We start from the raw sequence: 19795 nt of genomic DNA, 5'->3' as shown, positions 1-19795 counted from the left end.
AAGAATTAGAATGCAATGTGTAGCATGTAAATTATTCGTTCATTCATTCAACACTTCTTGAAAATTACTTTGTGCCAGATGATGTGGCAGTTGCTTGAGATATAAAGACATAGTAATTCATGATTATTTCCTGTAGAGGCAACCCATCACCTATAACACATTTTGATGCAACAGTTTGTGCAAAACCATAGGAGTAAGAGAAAGCAAGGCATGTTCCAGAAACTGTAAGAGGCAGATTAGGACTGTGCATGGAGTACCGATGGAGAAACAGTAAAAATGAGGCTAGACAGGTAGGAGCAGATTTTAAGAGGACTGACTCTAAAAGACTGTGTTTATATTCTCCAAACTCTATAAATGTTTCCAGAAACTTTTTCTCACTGCAGTACACAAGTATTTTTTTTTTAATTTTTATTATTTTTATGCAAATATTTACTATGTAATATGTATAGATATTGTGGAGCGTCAAGAAATGGAGTTTACTTTCCCCCTGAAAGCAGAGCCCAAAACTAGGAGTTGTGCGCAGGTAGTTTACTTCGGAGCCGATTCCACAAGGAGTAAGAAAGAGGGACTGGCCAGAGGAGGAAAGGAGGAAAAGCCAAATTGAGGGTGCTCTCCTGGGTTGACCACCACTGTAAGCAGCCAGGGCTCAGTACCACCTAGACTTTTTCTGAGGAGGATTTCGCAAAATATTCCATGCAAGGATAGAGAAGTAAATGGCATTCATCAAGCAGCTCCTCTCCCCGCATTATTTTTTTTTTAATATATGAAATTTATTGTCAAATTGGTTTCCATACAACACCCAGTGCTCATCCCAAAAGGTGCCCTCCTCAATACCCATCACCCACCCTCTCCTCCCTCCCACCCCCCATCAACCCTCAGTTTGTTCTCGGTTTTTAACAGTCTCTTATGTTTTGGCTCTCTCCCACTCTAACCTCTTTTTTTTTTTTCCTTCCCTTCCCCCATGGGTTTCTGTTAAGTTTCTTAGGATCCACATAAGAGTGAAACCATATGGTATCTGTCTTTCTCTGTATGGCTTATTTCACTTAGCATCACACTCTCCAGTTCCATCCACTTTGCTACAAAAGGCCATATTTCATTTTTTCTCATTGCCACGTAGTATTCCGTTGTGTATATAAACCACAATTTCTTTATCCATTCATCAGTTGATGGACATTTAGGCTCTTTCCATAATTTGGCTATTGTTGAGAGTGCTGCTATAAACATTGGGGTACAAGTGCCCCTATGCATCAGTACTCCTGTATCCCTATCTCCCCGCATTATTGACAGGAGCCTTAATGTCACCCACCACGCACGTTCATGCACGTGCACGCACGCAGTCAGCGAGCGCGCAAACGCGGTGCTTCGGTTTGACATGCGCATGTCTGTGCAGCAAGCAGGCTCCCGCTGGCATTTCTCACCTCCGAGCGCCCGTAGGCCAGAAAGCAAAAGTTGCTTGCTGGACGTGAGACATTGTCACTGCAAAGTCAACCGTGCAATCCTGTGAGGAACTAACTGTCCCCCAAGTAGAGACTAGAACCAGATCTGAGGCTGAGAAGGGTATGAGAAGGACCCGAAAAGTGTCTTGAGGTACTCATTTATATTATGATACACAATTGACTTTTAACAATGTGAGTTTGAACCTTGCAGGTCCACTTACACGTGGATTTTTATAGTACACTACTGTAAATGTATTTTCTCTTCCTTACGATTTTCTCAGTAACATTTTCCTTTCTCTAGATTACTTATGGTACTTAATACAGATAACATACAAGATATGTGTTAATCGACTGTTTATGTTATTGGTAAGGCTCCCCGTCAACAGTAGTGATGTTTTGGGGGGGCTCAAAAACTAAATACAGATTTCTGGCTGTGCACAGGTCAGTGACCCATGTTGTTCAAGGGTCAACTGTATTTCAAATGCCCCCTATACATGTGATGGTGATTAAAGACTGACCTCTCACCCTAAGAATTAATATGTCTTAAGGTTAACCTGTTTAGGTACACACTTTAGGACGATCTCTTGAGTAGCGGTTTTCCACATGGAAAAGTTTGATGACAAGGAAACCAAAGTGATTAGGGCTTATACAAAGCAATGGAAGAACACAGAAAGGAATAAGGATCAGAAAGCTTCTTTAGGAGATAAGATCGGTAAGCTGGACAACGTAGGAGAGAGACAGCACCTCTTAGGATGGTGTTTCTCAGACATTTTTAATTATAACCCACAGGAAGAAATACATTTCACGCCAGGAAGACGCACCCTCCCTCAGGCCTTCCTATACACATACACTTTAATAATACAAAAGTTGTACAGATAATACCTACCTTTACTATGTGCAATGCTCTCTAATACTTTTTTATATTCTACTGCTTCTATTATAAAATATTGGCTTCATGTTGTTGAATCACTATATTGTACACCTATATATAACACTGTATTATAACTACATGAGAATTAAAATTTTTAAAAAAGAAAAAAAAACAAATAAATAAATAAATAGATAAATAAATAAATAAATAAGTAGATACTGGCTGCTTAAATTGGTTATATTACCATAGTTTTAAAATATTGATTTAGGGTAATTCCCAGCTTTCTAGCTTGGCAACAGAAAAAACTGATAGCTATATCATCAAAATGGGAAGTACAGAAAGAAGGAGGAGAGAGTTTTGAAAAGAGTTTAGCATAGGTTCAAGGTATGTTAGAAACTTTCACATGTAATCCTTCATTCAATTTTTATAACTACCTTAGTAGGAAGTTGGTATTCCAATTTTAAAGATAGAGAAATTAAGGCTTATAAAAATAACAGTAGTTTTCAAAAATTGTATAGGCAGAAAATGGAGGAAAGTTATGAAGCAATTTTTTATTCTCCTATTAAAATTAGTTTGCAAGATTCCCCTTAAACTTAAATAATATGAACCTTGCTTTATATTTGAAAGCTAAAAATATAAGTAATAATACCTTTAAACTTCTGACTGACCCCGTGGCCTATTAGGAGTAGTATTTTGTTAATTTATTTTTTTGAAATAAATTTTTTTCTGGTGTTTATTCATGTAACAACCACTCTTTGTAAGGAAAAAAACAAACCAAATTATAATTCTGTTTGTTTTATAAATGAAGGAGAACAAAAGGCCTGAACTAATTTTTTCTTTGCACTGTCCATTTAAATAGAATTTACATAGAAATTTTAAACTACAGATGATACTGTAAGGATCATCTAGAAGAGATATCCAATTCCTTTATTTCACAGATGAGAAAACTGATCTCATCTATTTATTGGCAGAATACAGTATGTAGGAAACCCTAGTAAATCATGTGTTCGGCCATTTAAAGTTTACAATTATTATTCAACTTCCGTCTCGGCTCCCCTCTGCAAACATTCTAATTACTCTTTCCAGAAAAATAATTTCCCAAGTGTCCAGATCACAAAATAGAACACAAAGAAAGATTCAAGCACAAGGAGGAGGAAAGGGTGGAGTTGTTAACATCCTCCTTTCTCCAGTGGGTTCAAAGCTTTTTTTTTTTTCCACTTCTACTTTTGCACACACACTGACCATGTGTGGAGGTTACACTTTCATCTGCAGGTCCTACAGAAACTAGAAATTTCTTCTCTTTCTTTCCTTTCTTTTTTTTTCTTTTCTTTTCTTTCCTTCCTTCCTTCCTTCCTTCCTTCCTTCCTTCCTTCCTTCCTTCCTTCCTTTCTTCTTTCTTTCTTTTCTTTCTTTCTTTCTTTTTCTTCCTTTCCTTCTTTCTGTGTTGAGGGTTGACAGCTGACATCCCCAAGTTCTACTTTCTCCTTCACTTTTCTCTTTTCCTGCTTCTTTTTTCCTTCTCTTTTCCTGCTCTATAAAATAGCCGTTAATAGACCACTGCATGTTCATGTATGTTACAACTCTGGTTCCACCAGGATGGCCATTTGTCAAGAAGGGCCTGTTCTTCCCTTCCCCCTGTTCTTTTCATGTATATATCATAGAAGAGTGGAAAGCTACAGGGAAAGAGGCACATAGAGGGATTCAAGGTAGGCCCTGGGGAACTGTTTGTGCACTTCAAAACCCAAATGTGGGAAATTCTTTTTTAATATGTGCAGTAAGTAGAGTTAAATTATTTGGGGCATAAAAACTCTCCTGATTGCCCGGTATGGCTTAGGTGTTTGCAAAATTTTGTATGTATATTTAGGATATGTTAAAATGGTTGAAATAATTTGATATTGGTAATCACTTAATTCAACTGGCTAATAGCCAGCTATATTACTCTAGGTTCTCCTGAAAAGCAGAATGAGTAGGATGGAGAGAAAGAATGATTGAAAAAGAGATCAATTGATTTTAAGAAATTGAATTACATCATTTACAGAGGCTGGCAAGTCCAAAAGCCATGAAGCAGGCAGAAGGCTGGAAGCTCAGGTAAGACTTGATGTTGCCCTCTGGAATCTAAATGTCACAGGACAGTATGCTGGAAACAGACAGGGTTTCTTTGTTGCAATCTGGAGGAGAATTCTTCTTAAGGATGCTCTTAAGGCCTCAGCTGACTGGATCAGGCCCAACCCACATCTGCTTTACCCAGTGTCTACTGATTTAAGTGTTAATTACATCTAAAAAATATCTTCACAACATCTAGACTGGATAGCTTAGCTTCTCACAGGCAGAGTAAGTATTTAAAATTGTAATATAATGGTAGGGCACCTGAGTGGCTCAGTCAGTTAAGCATCCCACTCTTGACTTCATATCAGGTCATTATCTTGCAGTTGCTGGATTCAAGCCCTGGGTTAGGCTCTGTGCTGACAGCACAGAGCCTGCTTGGGAGTCTCTCTATTTCTCTCTCTCTGCCCCTTCCTCACTTGCGTGCATTCTCTTTCTCTCAAAATAAATAAATAAATAAACTTAATTTAAAAATATTTTTAATTATAATATAATGGAATTATATTAAATTTGGAAAACATCACTGTGGAGTAACATGCATAACCATTTTAACTATTTTAATTGATTTGAGTGCCTGATTAATTTTCTCAATAATCACTTAACTTTATTTAAAATAAAAGAATAATTTGCACAAGTTTTTGTTTTGGACTTTGGTGTGTGTGTGTGTGTGTGTGTGTGTACGTGTGAGAGAGAGAGAGAGAGATGGCACTATTACCTGATAAAAACTAAAATTTTATTTTGTGTTAGTAGTCATTTCGATTTGGCATTTATATTTTGAAACTCTGTAAGTCAAACATATGTAGAGAAACCAGATAATTTAAAGATTTAACTTCAACATCAATATATTCCCGAAGTTATATGCTTTAAATTATACCAAATAAACTAATTCTGAAAGAGAAAATAAAACTACCTCCATATGATTTTATATTAGCATGTGATTTTCTTAGAAACAAACAGCATTTTTCTTACATAAATATATTTTGCAAAAACTTTCCTTCTTTCCCAGAGGAGAAAAGTAAGTATAAAAAATAATAGCACAATGTGCCTAATTTCTATAACAGGTTCATAGTTATATGAGTTAGTGTGAGCAATCTTGCAGGTTCTTTTCTTTTCTTTTTAATAATTAGTAATAGCGGCAACCTCCCTCTTGGTTTTGACCTCTCTAGTTTATACATTCCCTCTGTGAGGTTCAGCCCAGGTTCACTTGTAAAGTCAGCAGAAATGTGAAACTCTTTGCTGGTTAATGCTATCGTTAATAGAGCTATTCATCACTCAGCACAGAATACATAGAAAGTGGCTATGGTTTTTTTGTTCATTGACTTTTACATTTCTCCCCTTTTGATGAATTATCTCAGAGATTTAGGAATCAGTTCATAGCCAACACCCAAATTTTATAAATGTTCAATTTTTTACTGTTTCAGAAACTTTTGGAAAGAAATGAAAAATGACAGATGCAGAGAAAGTTTCTTAACACCTTACTCAGTCCTATAGCCTGAATCACTCCTTGGACCCTCCTACCTGCCTCCTTCCCTTTTCAGAGAAAACCAATATATTATAGATTGTGTAACCTTCCTATTTTTGTTTTTATAACTTTTCCCATATATGTATAGCACCATCAAACTTATAGGTAACATTTTACATTATTTTAATTTTGTATGATATATATTTACAACCTAATTTTTAATTTACATTTGTGCTTTCAAAATGTACCAAAGTTAATACATGTAGATGTGCTTCATTTATTTTGACTGCTAGGTAGTATTCTATATTAAAAATACTGTAATTTAGCTAATCACTTCTTTATCAATAAATAATTAGATGGTTTCTTAATTTTTTTCTTTTATCAATAGTGATGCAAGAAATAGTCTTGTACATGTCTTCTCATGGGCATATACAAGTGTTTCTCTAGAGCATACTCCTAGCAGTGGAATTTCTGGAAAATGCGTTACACTTGTAGTCTATTTTGCTTGACTATCTAAGTATTTTTTTCAAAATGCTTGATCAATTTACATTACTGCCAGCCAGCAGGGTATTAGAATTTGTTTTCCCACTCCTCCAAAAGCTGGGTATTGTCAGAGGTCTCAGTTGTCAGGGGTCTGCCAAAGCTAAATGTGAAGCAATATTTCATTTTCAAACCGATGAGAATTCTCCCTCCACTGTTCAGATTTAAGATCTTTTCTCCATTTCTGCCATTCTAGCTTCTTCTTCCATAGGCATTTCAGTCATATTATTTGTCCACTTTTCTTTAAAAAAAATTTTTTTTAATGTTTTATTTATTTTTGAGACAGAGAGAGACAGAGCATGAGCAGGGGAGGGGCAGAGAGAGAGGAACACACAGAATCTGAAGTAGGCTCCGGATGACAGCAAGAGCTGTCAGTACAGAGCCCAACGTGGGGCCCAAACTCACAAACCACAAGATCATGACCTGAGCTGAAGTCAGACGCTCAACTGACTGAGCCACCCAGGTGCCCCTATTTGTCCACTTTTCAATTGGGTAATTTGTCTTACTTATTTTGAGACATTTTTACTATACTAAGATACCAGTTTTTCTGTTTATATGTGTTATAAACTGTTTCTCTCAAGATTATTACTTTCTATTAAATTTTTTCAGGGTATCTTACAGTACAGAACCTTGCATTTTAAACAAGATTATAGATGATTTCCTTTCATTTTGTGCTTATTATGTTTTTGTTTAAAAGTAAGGTATATTTCCTTCCAAAAGTTTTAAAGAATTTTTTCTCACATTTGGGTCTTCAGTTCACCTGGACTTTATTTTTAATGTGGTACAAATTGATAATTCCTTTAGCAAAGAATTAATTTTACTTAGCACCATGTATTAAAAACTTTGCTCTTTCACATCTCATTAGTCTGCCGCCACTAGAGTTCTTAAATATGCATAAATCTTTCTCTGGGATTTTTATTCCTTTCCATTGGTTGGTTTGTTTAGCCCAATACAAATAGTAAGGTTGCTTAAAGATAAGTTAATAAAAGTTATTCATTCTAAATACTAGGGAGAAAAAGATTGGAAACAAAAATGACTAGAATCTGTTGTGTCTGAGGATAATATGATAGTAATATCAAAAGATCTATTATTTGGAGTATATGAAGTAGGGAGGTAGAGGTTGCTGCAGAAAAATATTTGAAGACATAGTGACTGAAAAAAAAATTCTGCATGTTTGATGAAAAAAAAATTGACAGAAAAAAATTTAAGAATTTCAGTAAATCTCAAACAGTCCAAGTTCAAATAAAAAAGAGAAATTATACCAGAGGGGAAACTTGTAACTTTGGGGATGAAAAGGAAAGCAAGAGCAATGATACATATCTGAATAAATATAATTTACTATTTTTCTTTTCTCAGCTCATTAAATTATACTACTTTTGAAAGTAAAATTTATAACATTTTCTGGGAAAGTTTAAGTGTATATACATGTTAATACATATGACACAGCAAGGAGACAAAATCATCAAGGGCGTAGAAAACCTGAATAACACTATCAACCAACTTTACCTAATTGACATGTGTAGAACATTCCACCCAATAACAGAATATACATTCTTTTCAAGTACAACATAAAACATTCACCAAGATAGATCATAAAACAAACATTAACAAACTTGGAAGAGTTCAAATTAAACAAATTATGTTCTCTAAACATCAGTAACAGAAAAAGTGTGTGAATATTGAATAACCCATGAGTTAAAGAAGAAATCTCAAGAAAACTTGGAAAATATTTTGAACTGAATGAAAACACAAATTAACAATATAAAGAATGTAAAAGATGATACTCCTACAGACTCCATAGATATTAAACGATAATGAAAGTATACTACAAAAATCTATGCCCATGATTTTGACAACTTAAATGAAATGGATCACTTCCTTCAAAAATACAAATTACCAAAACCTGCTCCATAGTAAATAGCCTATATCTGCCCCTATAAGGAGGTTGGATTTGTAGTTTAAAATCTTCCAAAAAAGAAAAATCTAGCACCAGATGGTTTTACTGGTGAATTCTACCAAGTATTCAACAAAGAAATAATACCAATTCTACAGAAAATCTTGCAGAAAATGGAACGGCTGGGAGAGAGGGCAGGAGCACTTCCCAACTCTATTTATGAAGTCAGCATTCCCTTGATTTCAAAAACAGCCAGAGATACTAAAAGAAAAAGAAAATTTAAAAAAACACTGTCTCGATGAACATTAAATGTAAAAAATCCTCAGTGATATGGTCTGAATATTTGTGTGCCTCCAGAATGCTTATGTTGAATCTTAACTCCCAAAGATGATTACATGTTAGTAAATGGAAGTCTCGGGGAAGTGATTAGGTCATAATGATGGGACCCTCATGAATGTGATTAGCACACTGTAAAAGCATTTCACAGAATCCCTAGCCCGTTCCACCACATGAGGGCACAGCAGGAAGGTACCTCTTATAACCAGGAATTGAGCCCTCACCAGCCACCATATAAAACCTACAAACACCATGATCTTGGACTTCCAGGCTCCAGAATTGTGAGAAATAAATTTATCTTGTTTATAAAATATAGCTAGCATTTTGTTATAGCAACCTGAATGGATTATGACACAAATTGAATCTTGAAGTATGTAAAAAAGATAACATGAAAATAAAAATCATGGGGTGCCTGGGTGGCTCAGGTGGTTAAGCATCCAACTTCGGCTAAGGTCATGAACTCGCGGTTCGTGACTTCAAGCCCCATGTCGGGCTCTGTGCTGACGGGTCAGAGCCTGGAACCTACTTTGAATTCTGTGTCTCCCTTTCTCTCTGTTTCTCTCTCTCTCCTCTCTCTCTCAAAAATAAAAAATGATTAAAAAAATTTAAAAAAAAGAAAAAAAGAAAAATCACAATGAGATACCCATACACATGTACTAGAATGCCTTTTCTACAAAACTTGACAATACCAAGTACTAACAAGAACAAAAAGCAACAGGAACTCTCACACATAGCTGGTGGGAATGCAAAAGGCACAGCCGCTCTAGAAAATAACTCCTAAAAGTTGAACATACACTTACCACAACAATTACCTAGCAATATCACACACTGGCATTTGCCCAAGTAAAATGAAAACTACATTCATACAAATACTACAGTAATTTTAAAACAATTTTGTTAGTATCACCAGAAACCGAAAACAACATAAATGTCATTGAACAGGAGAATAGATAAATAAATTGTGCTACCTCCATATAATGAAACAGTACTCTGCAATAAAAAGGATTGAACTACTGATACATGGGAGAAATTGATGAATCTCAAATGCGTTATGCTAAAAAAAAGAAATTTTTCTCCAAAGGCTATGTTCTGTATAATTCCATATATGTTACTGTCCAGAAAAGGCAAAACTTACAGAGTTACAAGACCAGTCAGCGGTTGTCAGACATTAATACCAGGGGAAGTGTTTGATTACAAAGTGTTGTATGAGGTTATTTCTTCTGGAGTGATAGAACTGTTCTGTGTCTTTATTATGGTGGTGTTTGTACTACAGTATGCATGTGTCAAATGCATAGAACTCTATACCAAAAAGAGCAAATTGTCCTGTATGTAAATTTTTAACATATTTTTAAAATATTCGATAGGTGTTTGGAAATAATTTGTCTCCCTATTTGTTGAAGGGAGTGCTTTAGATGCATCCTAATTTTTGATATATGCAAAATCTGTCATTTTCCAGAAAAGTTGCATCAAAATCTCCCAATACAATGGATAATTATCAATTTCAAATTTAATACTATTAACATTTGCTCTATGCACTTTTCAAGGCATTGCAGGTTTTCTGGTATATATACATTCAGTGATGTATCTTTCTAGTGAATTATGGTGTTCTTTCACCTAAGTCCTTTTTTGGTTCAAAGTTTATTTTGCCTTTTATTAATATTGCAAAAACAAATTTAGTTGGGTTCATCTTTGCTTTGCTTGTATCTGTTTTTCCATTTCAGTATTTCCTGTATCATCATATATAAGTGTATTTCCATCAACCCAGAATTTTAAAAATCTAATTTGAAACTACCTATCTTTTAAGAAGTAAATTTAGACTTAAATCTAAATTTATTTAAGTTTAGCTGGTAGTTTAGCATTTATTATTACTGCTTCATTTTAACTTACTTTAGTAGCTTATTTTTTAATTTTATTTCTCGTGATATTTGTTTGCTTATATTCTTCCTCCTTCCTTTATTGAACAGCAGAAACTTTTATTGATTTGTTATTGTTTTACACTCTATTGCTCTACATACAGTGTTTATCCTTAAATAATCAACATGCAATCTTGACCCAGCAGATAAAAATTTAGTCAGTATTAATAACTCCTCCAGAAAATGGAAGGATCTGAAAAAGCTTGAGCTCCAATGATTTATTTGATTTTCCATGCACTTTGAGCCCTGTTTTTAAGGCACTCAAAATTAATCATCATCATTTTTATTATTGTTTTTAGCATTCATTGCTTACTTAGATTAATCTATAGATTAATCAGTTTTTTACAAACATGCTCATCCACATGTTAATCACTTTCTTTGATTCTTGCATCCTGTTCTTCTTTGTTCCCTGTTTTTGTAAAGTGCATCATTTGAGGGGTGCCTGAGTGGCTCAGTCGGTTAAGCATCCAACTTCGACTGAGGTCATGATCTTACAGCTAATAAGTTCGAGCCCTGAGTCTGTGCTGACGGCTCAGAGCCTGGAGCCTGCTTCAGATTCTGTGTCTCCCTCTCTCTGTGCTCCTTCCCCACTCATGCTCTCTCTCTCAAAAATAAATAAAAACATTAAAAAAAATTAAAGTGCATCATTTGATGTTCCCTTTAGTGGGTCTGAGTAATGATCCTCAGTCCTAAGTTTTCTCAGTACATTTTTATTTTGTCCCTACGCTTCTACGTTTTTATTTTGTCCCTACTCTTCTATAACAAGATATTATTTGGTTCTGGATACCAGATATGGATTCTAAGCCTTACAGTTGAGGCAAAAGCCCTAACAAAGCACCTCGAGTCTAAAAACACTGGTTTTCCAGCTATTGATGTCACCCACGCATGAAAGGATTGTTCAAAGGCAATTTTTCTGCAAAACGAATACTCCAACCCCCACTTTTCATTCAATATGAGGAGGTTTAGGAAAATGGAATGTGAATTTTTGTGGGATACACAATTCATGAAGAAAGTTTTTATTTCTCCTCACATACCCCTCCGTGTAGAAGAAATGTGATGTTTTTCCTCCCTGAAGCCAGGAAAGGGAGAAACAGAATTACTAAAACAAATTGGGGTTATCCAAACTACTTATTTTCCTGTAAGTCAGTTAATCATGAGTATCTCTCATCTAAACTTATCCAAGCTATTCATTTGGCCGGAGAGAACCTGATGTTTTTGTGATATGGAAACAGGGACCAGGAAAAATCATGCTAAAAGAAAAAAATGTTAGTGAAGCAGCCAGCACTTCCACCATTTGGCTTCGCAAGGAGTGAGTTAGTTTCTCAGAATTTTCTAAAGCCCTTAGCTGTCTTATCAGTACACGGATTATAACTAGAGCTAAAAAGGAAAGCAAGGACTAAGAACCGAAGCCAGATTTCTACATCAGAGACAACACAAAGGAAAGACACTCACAGGACTCTCTGAAGAACCAATTAATGTGTTCCATAAAAATAGCACCCATTTATATGATTGCAACTGTAGAAACTGGAAGGCTGTCAGTCTGGATCTTCAGAAGCCAATGACAAGAAATTATTAAAAAATAAAATGTTAACATCCCAATGAGTTGTTGCTTCTCTACAAAACCAATAAAACCTAAATAACATTTTAGAAAGGGATAAAATTGAAAGTTTTTATTTTTGTTTCTGCTGAGGTCCCAGGTAATTTCTTAATTTAAGGTTGTGTCCCATATAGGATGTTAATGTCCAAGTCTGGTTTGGATTGGGTTCTCAGTTTCTCTACCATAACTTTTTCTTCTTAACCCTAATTTTTAATAACACTACTCCTTACTACTTCCTTAGACTAGTGGCAAAGTTTGGGTAATCTCTGTTTCATAGATAGAGTAGACCTTAACAGGTTCTGTCTTCGTTGAAGCCCTACCTCCAAATCTCCATTTAGATGCTAAAATTCCAAACCTTCAGTCTTTAAGGTCCATATATACTATTTCAGCCCCATTGCCACATAGACGACTAGGACTTCAGCTGTTCCTTATTGCACTGGCTTAAAATTTTCCTCTCATTTCTGCCATTTGAATAATTATTTTCTTTGAGTTAATCACATATTGAAAAAAACAGTTCATATTTGTCCATCATTTCTATGTAGTTCAGATCAAAATGTCCAACATTAAAGTATAGCTTTTATCTGTTAAAGCCCTATATCCTTTTTATATAGGGTAAAATCAATGTATTTAAATAAATTCATATACCTGTATTTAACTTTTTATTAGTGATCTGAAAGCAATGACACTGTTGAGACACTTCCAAATTTTAGTCTCTGCTGTGGTCTGAATGTTTATGTCCCTCCAAAGTTCATATGTGGCAAATCCTAATGCCAATGTGATGGTATTAAGAGCTGGGCCCTTTGGGGGCACCTGGTGGCTGAGTTTGTTAAGCGTCTGACTTTGGCTCAGGTCATGACCTTGCAGTTCCTGAGTTCGAGCCCCACATCGGGCTCTGTGCTGACAGCTCAGAGGCTGTAGCCTGCTTCAGATTCTGTGTCTCCCTCTCTCTCTGTTCCTCCCTGCTCGCATTCTGTCTCTCTATCAAAAATAAATAAAGATTAAAAAAAATTTTAAAAAGGAGAGAGATGGTGCCTTTGGGAGGTACTTAGGTTATGAGGGTGGAGCCCTCATGAATCAAATTAGTGCTCTTATAAAAGAAATGCAGAGATCCCTCATCCCTTCCATCATGTGAGGATACAATGAGAAGTTGTGACTTGGAAGAAGGTTCTCACCAAACTACCTTGGCATCCTGATCTTGGACTTCCAGCCTCCAAAACTGTGAGAAATAATTTTCTATTATGTATAAGCCACCCCCAGTCTATGGTACTTTGCTATAGCAACCCAGACTGACTAACTCAGGTTCCATAACCAATCTTCTTTCTTTTTTTAAGGTTTATTTATTTATTTTGAGAGAGATAGAGAACCCCAAGCAGGCTCTGCACTGACATGAGGCTCAATCCCACAAACTGAAAGATCATGACCTGAGCCAAAATCAAGAGTTGGACACTTCACTAACTGAGTCACCCAGGGACCCCAGGTTCTGTAACCATCTTCTTAAATCACATATCTAGGATGGAAAATCACATTTTGGGGTGAAATGAGCTTTGTTAGTAAGAAAAATTAAAATATTACTTGTAATCTTATAAATACACATTTGCATGTACACACACACACACACACACATACACACACGCAAACTTATAACTAGTTTCTAGTAGGGTTGTCTCCAAGATTGGGTCCCTGCTCTCTTGCTAACTTTCACTGAATTTCTTAACTAAAGAAAATGAGAATATATCAATAGTAGCTAAAGCTATGTTCTAAACAAGCAGGTTTCAACTCCTGTTATTTCATCACTGGACTCCTCCCAAATAGAGTTTGGCAAGAGTCATTCTGAAATCAACACGGAAAGTCACAGAAGAACAAATTGGGGTCATCTGACTCATTCCACTTGTGACTTAAAATGCACTTGAACCCACATTTCCAGAGGGGAAAGTTAGTTATAAAGTATCCCAAATCAACTAATGTCACGTGTTTCAGTTCCATTTAAACTTTGAGTCAGGAGGAAGACAAGGTGGAAAAAGAAGTAAAAGGAGAATGAGGATTTTTTAAGTAGAACATTTCCAAATTGCTGAAAACGATTGTTTTTATATCACAAATTTATAAATAATTCAAAGAAAAAGATTATATGATCCATAAACTTTACTGTCATTTTTAATAAAATATTTAAATCATACTTCTAAAATAAAAAGTAATTATTTTTATTAAAGCCCATTTCTGACATTCCATTTCTGAGTTCAAAATATTTCACAATGCAGAAGCTCTAAAACTAAAGTATTATGCAGTCAAACTTACTTATCCTTCCTTTTTTTAGATAAAACCTCATGTTTTTAAGTTTTAGATAATTATACTCTTAGTAAACTATGGTTTTAATTATAATACACAAAAATATTGTAGTGAAAAGTAAAATGATTGTTGATACCAGCTTTTTGTTTCATAGGAGTTATTTGGGGACTTAAAAGAGAAAGAATGTCCTTCTCTATGTTCGCCTCACTACTAAACCACTGCGTATAAGAAGGAAGGATAAGCTTTTGTTACTGAATTGGCTGCCACTGTAAACATTAGTAGAACAATCGATTCTATTTGTCCATACTAGTCTTAAACTCTTTACTCTTGTTTCCTTTTTTCATCTTTAACCCTGCTGAGTTAATATTTATTTTCCTTCCTTTTGTTCTCTGTATCTTTTCCTATTCAATCAATTATTTTGAGTGCTAGCTTAAAGACCAACACATCATGGTGTTGTACTAACCATCTCTTTTCTAACAGATTCTTCTTTTAAAGAAAAGCACTGCCTCTGAATGACTAATGGGTGTGAAAATGCCAATTCAGCTATGCTTGGAGTAAAGCTGATTAAATTCTTCACTTACGACGTATGTGTATCTTTTTTAAAAAAAGGAAGCTATGTTTTATAGGTTCCTAAAAGTAAAGTGTTCCAAGGATGATCAAAGATTTTTTTATAAAAATCTTGTTATATATTCTCCTAAGGAGATTATAGGTGCATATTAATAATGCACTTATCATTGCTTCATTATGATGTTCTCTGAAGAGGCATTTTATTTTATTATTTTATTTTATTTTTATTTTTTATTTTTGAGAGAGAGAGGCAGAAAGAGAGGGAAAGAGGGAATGCCCAACAGGCTCTGTGCTGTCAGTGCAGAGCCTGATGCAGGGCTCGATCTCATGAACCGTGACATCATGACCTGAGCACAGATCAAGAGTCAGATGGTTAACCAGCTGAGCCACCCAGGCACTTCTGAAGAGGCATTTTAAATAATCTTTATTAGTGGACTAATAAGCAACAACATGTAATGCTGGGAGAAGAGATCAACCAGTTGTGAGAATAGACATGTTTTGTTTTTTGAGAGAAGTGCCATAAATGACAATCGTTGGGCCATTCATTGGCCCAATAATACTCACCGTATTCTAGTCTCTTAGCTTAACATTACTGTACCTCATCCTTCCAACCAATCTTGCTTCTAGTCAATCTCCAACCCAAAATACTCTGGGTATTTCTATCAAGACTTAATAGATGATGAGATAGAGCCATAAATAGGTTATGTAAATTCTCCATGATCACATGAGCAATAAATGGAGATTCAAACACAGATCTGTCTTCAAAGATGATACTCTTGACTGTCAAGCAAAGCTGGGAAATGGAGAACTAAATCCATTTTATAAAAAGAGCTATGTGAATATAGATCATCCTGAAAATTGGAAAACCTGAAAAATAAACAAACCCCCCAAGAATGCTGTAGAAATAGGTATCATTAAATTCTTGACTGGTAGCAAAAATAATTTGTACATAAAACTAAAACATAAAAATCAGAATTCTTCATGAAGATGTATAGCTTTTATTTAAAATACCTATCCTATATAATAAAATGATCACATCTTCCCTTTTCTAATTCAAGAGCAATTATTTACTCTTATATTAAAGAAGAAAAATTGGAAGTTTCACTAAGTGCGCAGGACTTTAAATTTCAGTAAGTAATAGATTTCTGCGCATTCCTTACACAAGATTTCAAAATTAGGGGTTTTATATGTAAGTTTTGAAGCTCTAATTGTAAAGAATATATAACTGCTAGTCAGATGTTACAGTAAATTTCACATTTTCCTATATTTCAATGTGCTTTTTGGGAAAAGTAATGTAGCAATAACTTCACTCAGCACAGTTGCAAAAATGCCCATGGGTGTTACTAACGTATCAAAAAAGTACTGATTTATTATCATGTAAAATACACAAACTAATGAAAAGGAACATTTCCTATATATATTTATTTAAGCAGAATCTAAGGGAGTCTTTATTTGTACTTTCTTGAGATTGAAATCATCCAGAGAACCTCAGAGTAACAATAGAAAGAATGGGACTCTTCCTTTAAAGATAATGTTCTCCCATCAGGAAATTAAATGTTTCTCCTGGCAGCAAGTGAAGTACACAGAGGAATGCAGTCTCACACGTATACCTCTTTAAAGCTTATCACAGACCGGGTTACCCAAGGTTCAGACTAAAGGGGTGGGGGTGGGGGGCAGTCTCACCCCTAGATATTATTTGAACATATAAACCAGTTTATAAGTGTTAATTAAAACACATTTGCTTTTCTAGTAGACTTTTATGAAAGAATTAAATGTAGTAAACTATAACACCTTTATATTACCAGAAGGGAAACAACTAGCATCTGCCTTAAAGATGCCCTAGGTTATGCTGTGTGTGTTCAAAGCTGTAATGTACCTGACCCATATATATAACAAAGAATCCTCTAAAAGTGCTCATCCAGGCAAAGGCAGTTTTATGGAGAGGAAAAAGCAAGTGGATTTGGAATCAGAGAATCAGTGAGTGAACATGGGGTCAGTGACTAGTTGCTATGTCAACTTAGAAATGTTCTGTAACATTTGGGGCCTGTGTCTCCAACTGTAAAAATAGAGATAATAATAATATCTGGCTTACAAAACTGCTATGAAGAATAAAATAGTACATGTGAGAGGGTTTTTAAACTTTCTACTGCTATGCAAGTATAAAATAATATTATCAGTCAGATCTGTAAATCAGAGAGGGCCATGACTAAAATTTTGCCACATGAACATATGGAATCTGAAAGGATACATATTATAGAAAATGCCCCTGTCTCTTCAGGGCCAATACTGGGTAAATAAATGTCTCCTTGCTGTGGAATCCAGTGTACTCTAGGCTGAACTAACACGTAGAAGTAGCAAAGTGAGACTGGCACTAGAGAGACATCTAGTGTTTGAAAGAACAGGAGAGTAGATTTGAGATTGAAGCAATTTTGTTTTAAAAAAAGAATGAAATGGTCTGTGTCCACATAAAGGTATACAAAAATTAAATCAACATAATAATATTCCTACACCATTTTGAATCCTCCAGAAATGTGAAACTTTTTTATTGAATTTTCAACTTATACACTGGCATTTTTAAGGAAAAGCAGGAGTCAAGGAAGGTAACTGCTGGAACTTCCCTCTTAGGACATTTACCACCTCCCTGGGTAAAGTTTGGTTCAAATGGGAGAGAAGATAGGTCTGGGGAGAAGATAGATGAATAGCAGAGGGAGATTATGTTTGGAAAGAAATCAGTGGGGGCACCTGGGTGGCTCAGTACATTAAGTGTCTGAATTCAGCTCAGGTCATGATCTCACAGTGGGTGGGTTTGAGCCCCATGTCTGGCTCTGTGCTGACAGCTCAGAGCCTGGCCAAATCCTATCTCTCCCTCTGTCTCTGCCCCTCTCCTACTCATGTTCTGTCTGTCTCTTCTCTCAAAAATAAATAAATGTTAATTTAAAAAAAAAAAAAGAAAGAAAGAAATCAGTGAAGGAAAAATAATTAGGGGCTCCTCTGTGGAAAAGGTGAGCACAGGCTATGGGAAAAGACCAGACAAGAAGATTCTACATTTTTAGTAATAATGCACCCTTCTAAATATATTGTTGACTATTATTTCATTAGCCCCACATATGTGGTGATGCATTGAAAGTAATTCAGTTTACAGGTTTTAATAACTAAACATCAACAAAAGAATTACTGCAGTTCAAATAGTTAATAGATATTTATTAAATGATTACAGTGTGTCAGAAATCTTCAAGATATTGGGAATGTACCAACTAACCAAACATAAAAATTCCTAGGCTTGGAGCTTACATTCTAGATAAGAAGAAAGACAATAATTAACATGGAAAAATAAGTAAAATAGAGAGTGTCTGAAAGGAGGGAAGAGGGAATGAAATTTTTGCTAAAGTAACACTATACCTAATCTTCCTCACCAGAAAATCAAAAATGATTTTGGAGCCATTTTTAAGGCATATATTAGTTTTTTCCCCTTCCAATGTCAATAAAATTTGATAGCCACAGTTCTATGTTAGCTATTCAAGCTCTTGGTTGGAATAAAGTAAGTAGTTGAAGCAGCCATATTTATGTGAAATTACTTAGTTTTCCATATCTCAAAGTTCTCATCTAACATTTTACTTTTTTTTTTTAAGATTTTATGTTTAAGTAATCTCTACACCCAATATGGGTCCTGAATGCACAACCCTGAGGCCAAGAGTCACTTGCTCCACCGACTGAGCCAACCAGATACCTCTCATCTAACATTTTTCTAATCACTTTTGTTTCAATTTGTAAACCTGCTAAAGTTCCCTGACACCACTGAGATTTCATAAATGGCTTTAAATGATAATGGTAACAAGAAATACAGGGGCGCCTGGGTGGCTCAGTCTGTTGGGCGGCCAACTTCGGCTCAGGTCACGATCTCTCGATCCGTGGGTTCGAGCCCGCGTCGGGCTCTGTGCTGACAGCTCAGAGCCTGGAGCCCGTTTCGGATTCTGTGTCTCCCTCTCTCTCTGCCCCTCCCCTGTTCATGCTCTGTCTCTCTCTCTTTCAAAAATAAATAAACGTTAAAAAAATTTTTTTAAAGAAATACAGAGCCTATTCTTCTTTTTATTTACATGCTTGGATAATGTCTATAGAAATATTTTTCTAAATATATGAAGAAACTATAATATTAGTTTTTTGTCCCTAAGTTCTAAGAATCACTAAACTCTAGTAATGTCAAGCTTCTGCTTGGGATAAAGTACTCTTGTCCCCAAGATTGAGATTTATTTTTTTAAAGAAATAAATGGTAAAATGCAATGCCAAGCAATACAGGTGTTTAAAAAACTCTTAGGAACCTTTGATGAAAGCATGTTATTTTCTTTTAGATCTAACTACCAAATGGGTTTGACATGATATATTTAAGGGACAGACGTAAGTACATCATTGTTATACATACCAAAATAGGCAAATATTCTCCAGGAATTTTCATGTTGGTAGCCTTTTTTCTGAAACTTTTAAAAAATGTTTATTTATTTTTGGGTGGGGGGGTAGGGGGCAGAGAGAGAAGGAGAGAGAGAATCCCGAGCAGGTTCTTCTGCACTGTCAGCACAAGCCCGACTTGAGGCTCGATCTAACCACCATGAGATCATGATCTGAGCTGAAATCAAGAATCAGGTGCATAACCAACTGAACCACCCAGAAGCCCCATGTGCTACAATTTAACAGCTCTCTTAACTCTCAGAACCTAACAATACATATTACTATGTTTTGATACATAATTTGGTGTGAAATGACATGACTTGTTTATTTTTTAGTAACATTGTGCTATCACA

The 19795-nt window shown here is 35.3% G+C and overlaps 1 long non-coding RNA gene across 1 annotated transcript; it reads left to right on the top strand.

Annotated features, from left to right (window-relative positions):
• The first annotated feature begins 759 nt into the window (after window positions 1-759).
• LOC128314081 (uncharacterized) lies at window positions 760-6101 on the top strand. Its single transcript, XR_008295477.1, has 3 exons — window positions 760-1587; window positions 4234-4395; window positions 5832-6101. It is a non-coding gene; the product is annotated as an uncharacterized LOC128314081 (long non-coding RNA).
• The last annotated feature ends 13694 nt before the right edge of the window (window positions 6102-19795 follow it).

The sequence above is a fragment of the Acinonyx jubatus genome, chromosome C1 (assembly GCF_027475565.1).
Source record: "Acinonyx jubatus isolate Ajub_Pintada_27869175 chromosome C1, VMU_Ajub_asm_v1.0, whole genome shotgun sequence".
Lineage (NCBI taxonomy): Eukaryota > Metazoa > Chordata > Mammalia > Carnivora > Felidae > Acinonyx > Acinonyx jubatus.
Note: the sequence above shows the minus strand (reverse complement) of the source record. Positions and strands in the feature narration are given on the sequence as shown.